Raw genomic sequence first — 18,811 nt, forward strand, 5'->3', positions numbered from 1 at the left:
ACAGAATGGACTAACATTTTACTGTACTCAACTCAGTTTGACATAAAATAATTATATCTCGATATTGTTGAAGAATTATAATAATATGACCTGGATGTTGGTGAGGTGCAAGGAAACACGACATCTGATGTGTTTTATAGTATGGAATGTTTTACCTTTTCTGTAACACATAAAGTATTTCTGCTCTGTACAATTCTCCCATGTTGTACTATGTTTCAGTATGGCTGCACACATTGGCTCTGTGCACGGGCTTGGAAGTGGTAACCATGCAGTGTCATTAACAATGTCTCCATTGGACCACTTCAGACTGTGCTCTTTGCAATGGAGACCTATCCAGGCTGCATTGCTGATTTCAGCAAATAACTGTACCAGCTGCTTAGATTCCTCACGATTGTACAAAGTGACAAGATCAGTGTAGTTCTCCCGGCAGATGTCCTGTGCTTCTGTCCAATTTAAACTCCTTCCAATGAGATGGAACTGTTTGAGGCGGCTGAGTGCGGCTGTGCAGCAGACAACTGAGGACAAAAACAATTTGATTAAGTTCAATGTTAGCATGCACATGACCATCAAAAGGAGGAGGTTTTCGTAACACTTAATTAAGGGTTCCTTATTGTGGTGTAATTACACTCACAACTATTGTAGTTAACTGTATTAACTCATAGTTACAGTGTAATAACAACATGTAACTAGTAGTAATTGTGGTATGTATTTACAAAGGTGTAACAATGAATGGTTGTTACCATGCTTGTTACAAATGGGTAGGTTTTCACTAAATTAACCTACTTAGTGTTTCATTCTTTCTCATATGCATACAGTAACAACTGTCACAAAGGTTTTGATCCCTCGTGGATGAGCTGGGTGTCTGAGAGATTACATCCTATTGTAACGGCAGCCTTCCTCCTCTTCACGAGAAGGAGGAGAGGAGGTGTAGCAGGGATCGGACCAACACGCAGCGTAGCCAGTGCTCCACATGTTTAATAACCGAAACTGTGAACACTTACAATACAAAAATAACAAACGTGGCAAACCGAAACAGTCCTCTCTGGTGAAATGAACACAAAGACAGGAAACAACCACCCACAAACCCCAACACAAAACAAGCCACCTAAATATGATTCCCAATCAGAGACAACACAAAACACCTGCCTCTGATTGAGAACCATATTAGGCCAAACATAGAAACAGACAAACTAGACAACATAACAGACAAACTACACAACATAGAATGCCCACCCAGCTCACGTCCTGACCAACACTAAAACAAGTAAAACACACAAGAACTATGGTCAGAACGTGACACCTATGCTCAGTAGGCTCTAATTACTTACCCTTGAATGTCCACTTTTCAAGCTATATCTCCACTCCATGTTGTTGCTTGCATGTCACTTGCACCCAAAATAAAGTCTACCATCTGGGTAATTTCACAATAAGGTACATAAGTGAAACTTCCAGGAACTTTAAAATGAGGGTCAGGTTGTCAGGATGGGTAATGTATTATATATGTACACAGATTACAATTACCCCTCAAAATACACTTCATTTTAACTAGCTAAATCCTGTGTAACACCTAGTAATTACATTGTACTTAGGCAAACATGTACTATGGTTTAAAAGAAGAAACAAAATACTACCGTTGTGAATTTAGTGGAAACCTGCCCATTTCTAACAAGCATGATAACAAGCATTCATTGTTATAGTAGAAAGAGGAGGACGGGAAGCGCTACTAAGGTACACAATAGTACATTTTCGTAGATAGAAGGTGCTCTTTGGTAAAAGGGGTAAATTGGTCATCAAAAAGAAAGGAGGACCAAGGCACTCTTCATAAAATTAATTTAAATGCCTTTATTAGAATGGCATGTTCAATAGAAACAAAGTCGTTTAAAAACCGACGCATTTCGGCTGCATGGCCTTCGTCAGGGAGTACAAAAAAAAGAATACAATGTCCTCTTTTGAAAGGTTTAAGGTTATGACTACCTTTCTAAATGTTCTGATACTTCTAGCCTGGAGTTGTATTTTTATGATAACAGCTACAGTATTTCACCTTTTAATGTGTATATTATTGCTTACTAGGTGTGTCTAATCATTTTTGTAACCACTCCCTCTTCCAATTAGGGCTAATTGGAAAATCTGTTCAAAAGAGGACATTGTATTCTTTTTTTCTGTACTCCCTGACGAAGGCCATGCAGCCGAAACGCGTCGGTTTTTAAAAAACTGTGTTTCTATTGAACATGCCATACTAATACAACATGCCATTTTAATTAATTATATGTAGAGTGCCCTGGTCCTCCTTTCCTTTTGATGACCATTCATTGTTATACCTTTGTAATTATTTATCACAACACTTACTACCATTTACATGTTGTTATTACAGTGTAACTATCACTTGTTACAGTTAACTGCAATACTTGTTAGAGTATAATTACACATGTAATTACACTGTAACAAGGACAGCTTAAAATGAAGTGTTACCATGGTTTGTTTCATGGTTTGTGACGTCATACAAGTAGCTATAGAGTATGTTGTTGTTGATGGGGTTATCTTCTCTGTGCTACGGATCCCTTTAGCGGGATCATTTTCCTAAACAACTGCTGAATTGCAGGGCGCAAAATATTACAACAAATATTTATAATCATGCAATCACAAGTGAAATATACCAAAACACAGCTTAGCTGGTTGTTAATCCCACCTATCGTGTCAGATTTTGAAAATATGCTTTGCAGCGAAAGCAATCCAAGCTTTTGTGAGTGTATCAATCAATGCTACAACAGCTAGCCCCAAATTAGCATGGTCACGAAAGTCAGAAAAACAATAAAATTAATCGCTTACCTTTGATAATCTTCGGATGTTTGCACTCACGAGACTCCCAGTTACACAACAAATGTTCTTTTTGTTCGATAAATATTACTTTTATAACAAAAAAAACGCCATTTGGGTTGCGCGTTATGTTCAGAAAACCAAAGCCTCGTTCCGTTCGACGAAAATTCCAAAAAGTATCCGTAATGTTCGTAGAAACATGTCAAATGTTTTTTATAATCAATCCTCAGGTTGTTTTTAACAAACATAATCGATAATATTTCAACCGGACCGTAACCTATTCAATAAAAGAGAGAAAGAAAATGGAGAGCTACCCCTCTCGCGCGCAGGAACTAATCAGAGGACACCTGACTAGTTTTGAAAAATCTCGCTCATTTTTCAAAATAAAAGCCTGAAACTATGTCTAAAGCCTGGTCACAGCCTGAGGAAGCCATTGGGAAAGGAATCTGGTTGATACCCCTTTAAATGGAAGAAAGACGGGCCAGGAAACACAGATAAAAAAAACTTTAAAAAAATTCTGGGTTAGATTTCCTCAGGTTTTCGCCTGCAGAATCAGTTGTTATACTCACAGACAATATTTTGACAGTTTTGGAAACTTTGGAGTGTTTTCTATCCTAATCTGTAAATGATATGCATATTCTACGATCTGGACCTGAGAAATAGTCCGTTTACCTTGGGAACGTTATTTTAAAAATAAAAAAATAAAAAGATCTGACCCCTAGCCTCAAGAGGTTTTAACTAGATTTGTTCTTTCTGTCCAATCGTTGTGTGGTTTATATCTCGAAAAGCAGGTATGTCCACTGTGAACAATCAGTGTTACAACAATGTATCAGCCAAAAAAGAAGAGCAGCAGACAATCAGGCGCAAGAGGAGTTGCTCATTCCTGTGTTAGATACACTGTAAAGTGGTTTAACATGAATTTAGAGGCAGACCAGGGGCAAGTAAACTTCTGTATTTACTCTGAACAAAGGTATAAACTCAACACGTAAAGTGTTGGTGCCATGTTTCATGAGCTGAAATAAAAAATACCAGAAATGTTCCATACACAAAAATGTTCATGAATAATAAAGTCAGATGACTAATTAATGGTAGATTCACAGTATTTTACTGTAATTGAAAGGGATTGGTGCAACAAGGTTGGCTGCACTTTACAGTAAAACGTACAGTAATGTACTGTTTAACCAAAGTTTCTTTGGAATTTACAGAAACATACTGTACCTTTTTTTTACAATAATTTACAGGTAATTAGCTGCCAGTAAGTTACCGTAAAAACAGTGTACCACTCAAAATACAGACATTTTTGCACAATGCACTTTAATTTATAGTATGCTGCATAAAAGCTGTTTTCTGTTCTGTTTTTTTACTGCTTGTAATACCTAAAATTACAATATAATTTGGAGTTTTCCGTAACAGTGTAGAGTAGGTTGACTGAATACCTACCGGCTGAGAGTAGGAGCAGGAGAGGTGTCATGTCTATGGTGACAGCAGGGTCAGGCGAGACAGTTGAGAAGTGATAGGATGCTGTCCTGTATGAGGACATGTGCCAAATGTATGAGTTTGAGTTTGCACACTTTGACCATTAGTTTTTTCAGTCAAGAAATCAAGATCAGAACACTGTAACACATTGAAAGTTCCAAATTCCAATTCCCCAAATTCGCTTTCTCCACTTTATCAACATAACAATTATATTATAGCAATACTACAATGAGTCAAACAAATTCAAATCCAGCTGTATCTAGAAAACTGACTATAGTGTTTTTCCTTTTGAGTGACATGCATTTAGTAACCTCACAAACTGTTACAGTGTTATCATTATCTCAGATACATTGTTATTGTGTCTTACCTGCTGTGGGCTGTGTAGAGTATGATGGGGTCTTGGCTGTATAAAGTATGACTGTCTCTGGCCTGTGCAGAATGAAGGGGTTTGATCCTTGTGATTGGAGAAGTCTAATGATAACTTGGGTATTTATACAGTTGAAATAGTATTCTTCTTTTGCCTACCTAAACATATAATGTAAATCCTGGAGAGAATGATGACACATGTTTTACATGGGCAAACAATGGGCAAACATTGGGACACTGGTAGGCAAAACAGTTGGTAACCACAGATGGCACGCAGCCTATTTCCTTAATTTACCACCCCCCTCACCTCTCAACGAGACTGAAGGTCAGTAGTGTATCTACATATGTAGGATTTTAATTTGAGCCAGTTTAAAATACTCCTGCACCAATAGGAAATGTGAATTACTATGTGAATGAATGGACATTTTTGTAGGTGTTGATATATGTTTTTGTAAGGGAAATTAAGTTTGACATTTTAAAGTGGAAATGTCAAACTTCAGAAGCCTTTTTGAACCTCAAATACACTACAAGTTTAACCGCATTGAAGCGAAGTTCTCCTGCAACAGGTTGGGTCAAATTAAGACCCTACATCTGTAATATAGAAAATGAGGTTGGCTTCGTACACACTCAGGTCATACAACTGATGTACAACACATTTGACAGAATGGATGTGATACAAGGGATATGTTTGTGATACAACTGAGAGTTTGTCTGCACAAAAATGACTACACAACCCCTGTGCGATATCTGTGCGACTGTTGTGTAAATATTTTTGTGCAGACAAACTATCTGTTGGATCAAAACAGTTATGGCAAATGTCTTGTACATCAGTTGTACAAAAGTAGTGTGTATGGGATCAGACATGGATACCAGAAACCATTTAGAAATAAACTATCTACTAACAAGGTACATTTAATATATTGATGTGTGGTTTCATTTTAAAAAGCGTTCCTGGGGAAACTAATGCTAACATACACAATCTTATTGTCATTTTCTGCTGATCACACATTGGAAGGTCATTTGATATTATGGACATACAGTGCCTTCAGAAAGTATTCACACCCTTTGACTTTTTCCACAGTTTCTTGTATTACAGCCTAAATGTAAAACACATTAAATTCAGATTTTGTGTTACTGGCCTACACACAATACCCCATAATGTCAAAGTGGAATTAGGTTTTTACAAATTAATTACAAAATGAAAAGATGAACTGTAGATAAACATTTGCTTAACAAGTCACATAATAAGTTGCATGGACTCACTCTGTGTGCAATCATGTTTTCTGAATGACTACCTCGTCTCTTTACCCCACACATACACTTGTCTGTAAGGTCCCTCAGTCAAGCGGTGAACACAGATTCAGCCACAAAGACCAGGGAGATTTTCCAATACCTCACAAAGAAGGCCACCTATTGGTAGACTGCTAAAAATAAAAAATAAACAGACATTGAATTTACAGTTTTTTCTGATTGCTTAGGCACGATCTTTGAAACTATAGGCAATTTTTGCAAAACTTTACACACTAACCACAAAACCTTACACCAAACCAGCAAAACATGCATATCTGCAAAAGCAAATAATTATTGCAAAACTTTTCAAACTCTTTAAAAAAAAAATTGTGTTTTTGTGTCAATACAGTACACACAAATCACCATTTGAATAAGCACACGAAACACGACCTATGCACTGATAGTATAAATTAAAAACACTTTTGCTTTTTCTGTGTGCAGGGCAGAGCAGTTTGCAATAAAGTTTTGTCAAACATGTCGTAAACACAAATACACACAGATATCCAAATGTGTAAAGTATGGATGTGTATTCCGAACACAACACACTATCAATACAAATGAGGGGAGAATTATTTTATTTTTTTCTCAAAATGTTCTAACACTCCTCAAACAACAAAAGCGCAGTAGAAGAAAACAAAACCATTTGTGCTAAAAAAAAATGAACATAATTTTTTGGGGCTACTCTCGCCTTCTTTGTGGGTCTGGCCACAAGACTTCATCCACATCACATGCGATGTTGTCTTGAGTTAGGCAGCGTAGAAAGTATTGCCTGGAGTGCTGTATCCAGGCCTGGCATGACCCCTGATCCATGTCTCCACAAGCCTCCTCCATTGCCTGTAGAAGGATATCATACACCTTCCAACGCCATGCAGAGAATAATTCTTTTAGGATTCAAGAACAGAGAGTATGGGGGGGGGGGGGGGGGGGGGATTGAGTGCGATGAAATGTGGGTGACCTGTGAACCAATTGTGGATCACAGCAGCCCTGTGGAAACTAACATTGTCCCAGATGATAACGTACCTGGGCTGCTCTGGCCCCTGGTCATTAGGGATTAGTCTGTTGTGTAGGATATCCAGAAATGTGATAATGTGTGCAGTGTTGTATGGGCCTAGGATTGCATGATGATGGTGAAGGATGCCGTTTTGACTAATAGCCGCACACATTGTTATGTTGCCACCACGTTGTCCCGGGACGTTGATGATGGCACGGTGTCTGATGATATTTCTGCCACGGACCCTTGTTTTTGCAACGTTGAAACCTGCCTCGTCAACATATGCTCATGATGAACTGCATCTGCTTCTAGCTCCATGACTCTCTGAAAGAGACAAGACAAAACAATGTAACACAGTACGAAAAGACAGGGATCAGTCAATATGATGTAGCACCATACACTTCCAGATCCACTACCAATGATAGGATAGTATAGCTTACCTGCGCATATTCATATCTCAGTTGTTTTACACGGTCTGAGTTTCTTTCAAAAGGGACTCTGTACAGCTGCTTCATCCTAATTCTATTGCGTTTCAGTAGATGAGACAGTGCAGAGACTCACTCTGTTGATGTTCTGGAATATGGTGTTATCTACCATTATGTGGTCCTGCAGTTCTCTGAGTCTGATGCAGTTATTTGCAATGACCATATTTACAATGTGGGTCTCCTGCTCTGAGGTGAACAGTCCACCTCTTCCACCAGATACTGGTTTTCTTGCAGTTCTGTAAACACATGTGAATGGTTTTAGTGATAGATCCTTCTCATTATGAAAGTACAGTACATATTACTGTACCAGTAAGACTAACAGCACTTACAGTTACTTACCGGTTCTCATTTCGAAACATCCGGATGATACCTGCAACAGTAAAGCGGCTCAGATTTGGTTGAACCCGTTGCCCAGCCTCCCTCATGCTCATCCAATGGTTGACAACATGGTCAACCACAGTCGCTTCGATTTCATCAGTTATTGTGTTCCTGCCTCCCCTTCCTCTTCCTCTTCCCTGTCCTCTCCTTCTCCCCTGTCCTACTTCACCTCTCCTTCTCCTTCTCCTCCTCATCTTTCACCTCTTCGTCCTCCTCCTCCTCCTTCACCTCCTCGTCCTCGTCCTCGTCCTCCTCCTCCTCTAGTTCTCCCCCCTCTTACTGTCCAATATTGGCCTCCATTGTTGTCCAAACCAAATGTTTACCTGTGGCCTATTTATAGTGCTCAAGCTCTGATTTGTAAGTGAACTCATTATCTAAAAGTGTTTTCACATGTGTCAATGTGGAAAGGCAATTGGTGAAATAGTGTAGCAATGTAGAGACCAATTTTTACAGTTTTGCTAGAAGTGTGTTATTAAATTGGAAACTGCGTCTAAAGTAGTTAGTTGTGTTTACAGTTTAGCAAGAAGTGTGTTATAAAATTATAAACAGTTTAAAGTAGGGAACATGCATTCAGTTTTACACACTTGGTAAATGCATTGCCTTACAAGTGTTAATGGCTTCAGAGAAAGTGCTTCAAGAATCACTAAGTGTAATATTGGATGAACTAATTAAAAACCATTCGGATTGCAATTTTACCCATATTATGACTACCATAAAGTGATCCTGTATCGTACTCATGGTTGGACTTTTCCAATTGGACTTTCACTCACCCTCATAACATAATGAATCTCCTTGTTTTGCTCTCCCAAGAGCTATCAGTCTCCCAGGTTGAATGAATTTTACACAGGGTTTGTCATCACTTGTTTCCAGTAACCAGTCTCTATATGCATATCTCCCTCCATCAGACCACTCCCAGTCATCATAGCGAAAACCGATCCAGAAATGAGGGTGGCGATCATCCCTCTCTTCTTCACCGCCTCCTACTGTCAATTGTTCCTGATGCTGACCAGGTCAGTTTACTTCTCTCTGCAGTAACTCTGAGCCTCATACCACACTCTAAAAAATGCTGGGTTTAAAACAGCACAATTAGGGTAAATATTGGACAGAACACACGTTGGGTTATTTTGACCCAGCCAGTTGGGTCTCTTAGTTGGGTTGTTGGGGTATTAAAGGTATTAATGCTGGGTTATTGAGCTATGACCCACCGGGTCAGATCAGAAGACTGGAAGCGTGTCTTAGTGGAGAGTAAATTTAATTCCGGTTCGTGTTATGTTGTGTTGTCATCACATGATCATGTTTAGCACTGACACTTCTGTATCTTTTGTCAGACTTACATAAGAGTGTAGTGTCTGTGACCATCATTAAATGTCAAGACTGTTATTTTATCAAATCAATTCTCTATCTGCAATTATTATTAGGTGACTAAACCTCTCTAGGGTATGTGGGACGCTAGCGTCCCACCTGGCCAACATCCGGTGAAATTGCAGAGTGCCAAATTCTAAAACAGAAATGTTCAAAATAAAAATTCATAAAACATACAAGTGTTATACATCGGCTTAAAGATGAACTTCTTGTTAATCCAGCCGCTGTGTCAGATTTCAAAAAGGCTTTATGGCGAAAGCATGCAATGCGATTATCTGAGGACCGCGCCCAGAACACAAAAGCATAAAGGCATTTCCCAGCCAGGTAGAGGAGTCGCAAAAGTCAGAAATAGCGATAAAATTAATATCTTACCTTTGATGATCTTGTGGCGGATGAATCAGAATTAGTTGGGAAAAATAGATGATTAACCTGTCTGGCACCGGGGTTCCGCTAGCGGAACTCCTCCCACATTCCACTGAAAAGGCAGAGCGCGAAATTCAAAAGATATTTTTTTGAAATATTCAACTTTCACACATTAACAAGTCCAATACAGCAAATAAAAGATACACATCTCGTGAATTCAGTCAACATGTCCGATTTTTAAAATGTTTTACAGCGAAAAGACCACATATATTTATGTTAGCTCACCACCAAATACAAAAAAGGACAGACATTTTTCACAGCACAGGTAGCATGCACAAAGCCAACCTAACTAACCAAGAACCAACCAAACTAACCAAGAAACAACTTCATCAGATGACAGTCTTATAACATGTTATACAATAAATCTATGTTTTGTTCGAAAATTGTGCATATTTGAGGTATAAATCAGTTTTACATTGCAGCTACCATCACAGCTACCATCAGAAATAGAACAGAAGCAGCCAGAGTAATTACAGACACCAACGTCAAATACCTAAATACTCATCATAAAACATTTCTGAAAAATCGATGGTGTACAGCAAATTAAAGACAAAAATCTTGTGAATCCAGCCAATATTTCCGATTTTTTAAAGTGTTATACAGCGAAAACACAATATAGCATTATATTAGCTTACTACAATAGCCTACCACACTACCGCATTCATCAAGGCACGTTAGCGATAGCAATAGGCACGTTAGCGATAGGGAATAAACCAGCAAAAGATATTAATTTTCACTAACCTTCATAAACCTTCATCAGATGACAGTCCTATAACATCAGGTTATACATACACTTATGTTTTGTTCGAAAATGTGCATATTTAAAGCTGAAATCAGTGGTTATACATTGTGCTAACGTAGCATCTTTTTCCCAGAATGTGCGGATATTTTTACGACACTAAACTATTCTGACCAAATAACTATTCACAAACGTTACTAGAAAATACATGTTGCATAGGAAATGATAGATACACTAGTTCTTAATGCAATCGCCGTGTTAGAATTCTAAAAATAACTTCATTACGACATACAGCTTAGTTATAGCGAGAGAGTACCCATAATCTGGGCGCAAACGACTATTTCACATGTTCGACAGATATATGAAATAGCATCATAAAATGGGTCCTACTTTTCCTGATATTTCATCAGAATGTTGTACAAGGGGCCCTTTGTCCAGAACAATCGTTGTTTGGATTTAGAATGTCCTCTTCTCCAGGCAATTAGCACGGAAAGCTAGCAAAGTAGCGCAAAGCTCTCCTTCCTGAACAAAGGCACACAACGCAACACGCCTAACGTCCCGAATAAATTTCAATAATCTAATAAAACTATATTGAAAAAACATACTTTACGATGATATTGTCACATGTATCAAATAAAATCAAAGCCGGAGATTTTAGTCGTCTATAAAGGCAGCTTTTCAGAAGGCAAAACCAGGTCCCTTCACGCGCTCTCCAGAAAACAGGAAACTGGTGACACGTCATGCCGAGAGCTTTTATTCGACCCGAGATCAAGTTATACACTCCATTTCTTCTCTCACTGCCTGACTACATCTAGTGGAAGTCGTATGAAGTGCATGTATACTGATATATATGAAGCCCATTTATAGGCAGGCCCTAGAACAGAGCATCGGTTTCAGATTTTCCACTTCCTGTTAGGAAGTTTGCTGTAAAATGAGTTATGTTTTACTCACAGATATAATTCAAACGGTTTTAGAAACTAGAGAGTGTTTTCTATCCAATAGTAATAATAATATGCATATTGTACGAGCAAGAATTGAGTACGAGGCCGTTTGAAATGGGCACCTTTTATCCGGGCTACTCAATACAGACTCTGCAGCCCAAGGAAGTTAATTAAAGTCAGCTTCGATAACATTGACAGTACTAATCAACTTTTTAGTTTATTTTTCCATCGCTGCTCAGCTTCCTCCTGGTTGTTAACAGTAACAATATCAATATAGTACTCTTGGCAGTAGTCCCCAGCTTCTGTCGAGGTGATTGACCCTTATATTAGTTGTAACTGTCTGAGGCGGCTGAGTGTGGCTGTGCAGCAGACACCTGAATATAGAATGTATTTTATCACACAAACGTATGTATGCATATGACCAACAAATGAAGCATGATGAGTTTATTTTATGGATTTGATATGTTGTGCATATGATTACTGTATGTTGTGGTTGATGTGGTTAAATACAGTAGGTTGAGTGAGTCCTAACGGGTATAGAGTAGGAGATGGGGCATCACCATGGTGAGAGCAGGGTCAGGAGAGATGGAGGGGTGATTGGATGATTTCCTGAGTGAGGATACAGCGGTGTGAGACGTAGAAGTTTATATCCAACACATTGACCGTTAATATTTTCAGAAATCGAGATCAACTATTATATTTAGATAGATTTAGTTGGCTTGTGTCGTGAATTCAGTGTCCTTCAACTTTGGACGTAACATTCAATTAAATTAATCAATCTAAACCGACGTTTATCGAGTCATGGTTGGTTTCATCGCAATCTTCTGTTTGTTAGTAACACATTCATACATCATGGTTCTTTTCCCGGGACATATTGACCAAAATAAACTGATTTGAACACACCAAACTATGACCTCATTGCGCACAAATGATCTGACCAGTTCTTCGTTGATTGACTGTATTTCGGACCAATGACCACTGATCGTCTTGAAATCTAGCTTGGCAGATAGCCAATGAGCTGAGGTAAACGGCAATATGTAATGGTTCTATCGGGGTAGACTAGCCTTTGTGGGAAACTCGAGCGTAAACACAGCCATTCGCCATTGAAAATTCTACCAGAAGCAGCCACGCTGGTTACACGCAGCAGTATTGTTTGAGAGCATTTTCAGCTGTTTTACCTGAAGAATTATGGCGAGTAAATCTGTAAAATCAATGACAAGTCTAAATATAAAGATCTACACGACATTATTGAAGAAATTGATAGGGAAAGGGACAGTGAGTTACTCCAAGATGATTCGGAAAGTGAGAATACTTTTGACTCGCAAATTGAAGAGATGTTCTTGTACGGAGAAGATGCAGTGTTGGACTGGTAAGTACAGTTGTTTGAAATTAATAATATCAAATATTTTTCATTTGAGTTGTTTTGGAGATATTTCTATTTTATTTGCCATATATAAAAATATAATCAGTAATGAAATGTGTATTGAAATGTGTAAAGTACACATTGCTCTACATTGTAGGTGGGTGTATGTCTGTGTTTCTGTGTCTGTGTCTGTGTGTCTGTATATATTAGATATTTTTTACATTTTATTTTATCGGAACAGGGAACAGGGAACAGGGAACAATAAGGGAACAGCTCCTCACCATAGTGATTGTTTCCCTACTCTATATATAATCTGTGTCTGTGTCTTTATTTCACAGTCCCAGCGATTCTGATTGGGAGACCATACTGCCAAGGTTCCCATCCCCCACTGAAGCTGGTTCATCCAGTCGGACCCCTGCTGTCTCCGGCACCACACCTACCCCCGTCCGGCCATCTAGAGGTGTGAAGTCGTGACAAAGAAGCGGAGGAAGGGAAGTGTGGAACCTGCTGGCAGAGCGGAGGAGGGTCGTTGGCACTCTGTGCTGGAGGAGGATGTGGCCCCACCACCTCCAATATTCAGACCAAAAAGGCCACCAGGACCTCAGCTGGACATGACCTCCAAGCACAGCCCCATGCAACTTTTTCAGTTGTTCTTCACCTCGGCAGTTGTTGATACCCTGGTGTTGAACACAAATAAGTACGGAGCTAAGAAGCAGGCAGGCAAGAACGAGACATGGAAGCCCATTTCCATGTCAGATCTATTTTGTTACCTTTCTATGGTCATTTACATGGGTCTTTGTAACGGTCCTGACCTGTTTTATGTTGTTTTTGTATGTGTTTAGGTCAGGGCATGTGTTTTGGGTGGGCAGTCTATGTTATCTGTTTCTATGTTGGTTGTGGTTGCCTGGTATGGCTCTTAATTAGAGGCAGGTGTTTTGCGTTCTCCTCTAATTAAGAGTCATATTTAGGTAGGGTGTTCTCACTGTTTGTTTGTGGGTGATTGTCTCCTGTGTCTGTGTCGATGTTACACCATACGGGATTGTTTCGGTTTGTTCGTGCGTTTTTGTAGTAAGTACTTGTTCGTTCGTTCTGCGTGTGTTATGTCAGTTCGTCGTACTAAGTCTGTCTACTTTCGTTTTGTTATTTTGCTAGTTTATTCAAGTATAGTTTGTTTCGTTTTGTCTTGTAAATAAAATTCATCATGTATTCACAACCCGCTGCGCCTTGGCTCGATCACTACTCCTCCTCTTCTTATGAAGAGAGAGAGGAACGCCGTTACAGAATCACCCACCATTCCAGAGCCAAGCAGCGGAGTAAATGGAGTAAGGGACAGGAAAAGAAGGAGCAATGGACATGGGACGATATATTGGACGGAAAGGGTTGCTACACATGGGAGGAGATCCTGGCTGGTAGGGATCGCCTCCCATGGGAACAGCTGGAGGCACTGAGGAGAGCAGAGGCTACCGGAGAGAGGAACCGGAGCTATGAGGGAACGCGTCTGGCACGGAAGCCCAAAAAGCCCGTAAGTAACACCCAAAAATTTCTTGGGGGGGGGCTAAGAGGTAGTGGGCCAAGGGCAGGTAGGAGACCTGCGCCCACTTCCCAGGCTTACCGTGGAGAGCGGGAGTACGGGCAGGCGCCGTGTTACGCAGTAGAGCGCACGGTGTCTCCTGTACGAGTGCATAGCCCAGTGCGGGTTATTCCACTTCCCCGCACTGGTAGGGCTAGATTGGGTATTGAGCCAGGTGTCATGAGGCCGGCTCAACGCGTCTGGTCTCCAGTGCGTCTCCTCGGGCCGGCATACATGGCACCGGCCTTACGCATGGTTTCCCCGGTTCGCCTACATAGGCCGGTGCGGGTTATTCCACCTCCCCGCACTGGTCGGGCGACCGGGAGCATTCAACCAGGTAAGGTTGGGCAGGCTCAATGCTCAAGAGTGCCAGTACGCCTCCACGGTCCGGTATTTCCGGCGCCACCTCCCCGCCCCAGCCTAGTACCTACAGTGCCTACACTACGCACTAGGCTACCAGTGCGTCTCCTGAGCCCAGTTCCTCCTCCACGCACTCTCTCTGTAGTGCGTGTATCCAGTTCGGTGCCTCCAGTTCCGGCACCACGCACAAAGCCTCCTGTGCGTCTCCAGAGCCCTGAACACACTGTATCTTCTCCCCCTACTAATCCTGATGTGCTTGTCCTCAGCCCGGTGTCACCAGTGCCGGTACCTCGCATCAGGTATAGAGTGGGCTTTGAGAATACAGTGTGCCCTGTCCCTGCTCCCCGCACTAGTAGGAAGGTGCTTATCCTTAGCCCGGTGCCTCCAGTTCCGGCACCACGCACCAGGTCTACAGTGCGCCGTATCCGGCCAGAGCCATCCGTCTCCTCAGCGCCATCTGAGCCATCCGTCTCCCCAGCGCCATCTGAGCCATCCGTCTCCCCAGCGCCATCTGAGCCATCCGTCTCCCCAGCGCCGTCTGAGCCATCCGTCTGCCATGAGCCTGCAAAGCCGCCCGTCTGCCATGAGCCTGCAAAGCCGCCCGTCTGCCATGAGTCTACAGAGCCGTCCGCCAGACAGGAGCCGCTAGAGCCGCCCGCCAGACAGGAGCCGCTAGAGCCGCCCGCCAGACAGGATCCGCCAGAGCCGCCCGCCAGACAGGATCCGCCAGAGCCGCCCGCCAGACAGGATCCGCCAGAGCCGCCAACCAGACAGGATCCGCCAGAGCCGCCAACCAGACAGGATCTGCCAGAGCCGCCAACCAGACAGGATCTGCCAGAGCCGCCAGCGAGCCATGAGCGTCGAGAGCCGTCAGCCCGCCATGAGCGTCGAGAGCCGTCAGCCCGCCATGAGCGTCGAGAGCCGTCAGCCCGCCATGAGCGTCGAGAGCCGTCAGCCCGCCATGAGCGTCGAGAGCCGTCAGCCCGCCATGAGCGTCGAGAGCCGTCAGCCTGCCATGAGCGTCGAGAGCCGTCAGCCTGCCATGAGCGTCGAGAGCCGTCAGCCTGCATAGACCTGCCAGAGTCCCTCAGCCAGGATCTGCCAGAGTATATCAGCCGGGACCTGCCCCTTGTCCCGGTGTTGCCCCTTGTCCCGGTGTTGCCCCTTGTCCCGGTGTTGCCCCTTATCCCGGTGCTGCCCCTTATCCCGGTGCTGGTCTTTATCATGGTGCTGCCCCTTATCCTGGTGCTGCCCCTTGTCCCGGTGCTGCCCCTTGTCCCGGTGCTGCCCCTTGTCCCGGTGCTGCCCCTTGTCCCGGTGCTGCCCCTTGTCCCGGTGCTGCCCCTTGTCCCGGTGCTGCCCCTTGTCCCGGTGCTGCCCCTTGTCCTGGTGCTGGCCGTTTATTTAGGGGATGTGAGTTTTAGGGTGGTCATTGGGAGGGGAAGACAGAAACGGGGAGTGACTATGGTGGTGTGGGGACAGCGTCCAGAGCCGGAGCCACCACCGTGGTCAACTGCCCACCCAGACCCTCCCCTGGACTTTGTGCTGGTGCGCCCGGCGTTCGCACCTTGAGGGGGGGGTTCTGTAACGGTCCTGACCTGTTTTATGTTGTTTTTGTATGTGTTTAGGTCAGGGCATGTGTTTTGGGTGGGCCGTCTATGTTATCTGTTTCTATGTTGGTTGTGGTTGCCTGGTATGGCTCTTAATTAGAGGCAGGTGTTTTGCGTTCTCCTCTAATTAAGAGTCATATTTAGGTAGGGTGTTCTCACTGTTTGTTTGTGGGTGATTGTCTCCTGTGTCTGTGTCGATGTTACACCATACGGGATTGTTTCGGTTTGTTCGTGCGTTTTTGTAGTAAGTACTTGTTCGTTCGTTCTGCGTGTGTTATGTCAGTTCGTCGTACTAAGTCTGTCTACTTTCGTTTTGTTATTTTGCTAGTTTATTCAAGTATAGTTTGTTTCGTTTTGTCTTGTAAATAAAATTCATCATGTATTCACAACCCGCTGCGCCTTGGCTCGATCACTACTCCTCCTCTTCTTATGAAGAGAGAGAGGAACGCCGTTACAGTCTTGTCGAGCTAAAAACCCTGAAGGACTTCTGGAAAACTGCTCACCTCTATCAACTGCCTTTCCCCACCACGGTCATGTCATGCAAAAGGTTTCTGACAATCTCACGGGCGCTTCATATCAGTGACCCAAAAGTTGATGAGGACAACGAGAAGAAGCGAGGCACGGCAAGGTTTGATAAGCTCTGCAAAATTAAACCTCTCTACCACAACATCGTTGATGCCTGCAAGACCTATTTTCAGCCCACCCAGAACCTTTCCATAGATGAGAGGATGGTATCCTCAAAGGCCAGAATTAGCCTAAAATAATACATGCGTTACAAACTGTTTGTTTTGGCTGATTCTGCGTGTGCATACACGTGCAATTTTTTTGTCTATGAGGGGAAGAGCAGTTGTGCGACCGGTAAGGGACTTAGCTATGATTCCGTTATGGAGTTATTTGATTTTCAGCTGCTAGGGAAGGGCTACAAACTGTTTGTGGACAACTTCTACACAAGCCCTACCCTGTTCAAAGACCTGAGGAAGCTGGAGGTGTGGGCCTGTCGCACCATTCGGACCAACGGAGTGGGATTTCTGAAAACCAGGGTAAATGACATGCCTAAGCAGGCTGATCGGGGTACCATGAGATGGATTCGTGTGGATGGCCTGCTCTTTGTGAAGTGGATGGATACCAGAGAGGTGGTCATGTGCACCACTATCCACAAGTCCTTCAGTGGTGCTCACGTCGTCAGGCGTATGAAGGGCGCTACTGGGGCATGAACCACCAAAAAAGTCCCCGTTCCAGCTGCTGTGAAGGACTACAACAAGAGCATGGGAGATGTGGACCTGTCAGATGCGCTGATAGGCTACTATAATGTTCTCCACAAGACCATGGAACGGTACAAGACATTGTTTTATCATTTCATTGACATTGCTGTGGTGAATGCCTTCATACTCCAGAAGGAAATGGCTAAGAGCTGTGGACAGCCCCCCATCTCACAGCTAGCCTTCAGGGAGCTGCTCATCCAGGAGCTTGCTAAATACAGCAAGTCCACTGCAGCAACTTCTGTCCCCTCTACCTCTGTCCCTTCTGCTCCTTCGACCAGTGGTGTTCACATGCCAAAATGCATCATTGCAGGCAGGAATGTGCCTCAAGACAAAAAAGGCTCAGTAGGGAGGATTCGTTGTGCTCTTTGCCACAAGAAATCCCCTGTCACCTGCACCACCTGTTCGGTGACCCTCTGCTTCACAACAGAAAGAGACTGCTATGGGCTATGGCATCAGCAGAACAATATTGTGTAAAGGACTGAGGGTCTTCACAATATTGTACATTGAAAATGTAAATAGTGACCCTTGTTATTTTAAATTTTTTGAAATATTCATTCATTTATTTTTTTCAATTTCTCAAATACATTTTTTATTTTTATTTTTATTTTGTATATAGTTATTTGCATCAATGTATCACTGTACCAATTTGGCCACTTGGGTACATTTGGGAAACTTGTGAGGGTCACCTGGGTGACTTCATGCTCAATGGCATGTACCTTACTCATTCCTGAAGGTATCAGTCTGAAACCATGGTCAAATACTGTTGCCCACTTATGTTCTTTTTTTAAATTAACCCCAGCATCATATCTGAATGTTTGGCTGTTCTTGTTCACTTGAAACATGCAACAACAGTAAAAGAACAGAAAACGTATGTTTATTTCTTCTACCAGATATACTGTGTTGTATTCTCCTACAATCAATTCACATTTCCACAAACTTCAGAGTGTTTTCTTTCAAATGATACCAAGAAAATGCATATCCTTGCGTCTGGGTCTGAGATACAGGCAGTTAGATTAGGGTATGTTTTCAGGTGGAAATTGAGAAAGGCGGGGGGGGGGGGGCTATCCCAAACAGTATACCAGTAAGACTCTCGATAGAGACACCACACAACATCAATGTATCTACTGGTTAGGTAGTTTATTCAAAATAGTTTCTGGTATCTCTGACCCCATACACACTCAGTTTGTGCAACTGGTTTACAAGGCATTTGACACAACTGTGTTGACACAACAGATTGTTTGTCTGCACAAAAATATTTCCACAACGGTCCCAGAGGCACCGCAAAATGGTTGTGTAATCATAATTGTGCAGACAAACTATGTTGTGTCACAAACATGTCTGTTGCAACTTGTATCACAAGTGTTTTGTCAAGTCTGTTGTA

The sequence above is a fragment of the Salvelinus fontinalis genome, chromosome 39 (genome assembly GCF_029448725.1).
Source record: "Salvelinus fontinalis isolate EN_2023a chromosome 39, ASM2944872v1, whole genome shotgun sequence".
NCBI classification, from domain to species: Eukaryota; Metazoa; Chordata; class Actinopteri; order Salmoniformes; family Salmonidae; genus Salvelinus; species Salvelinus fontinalis.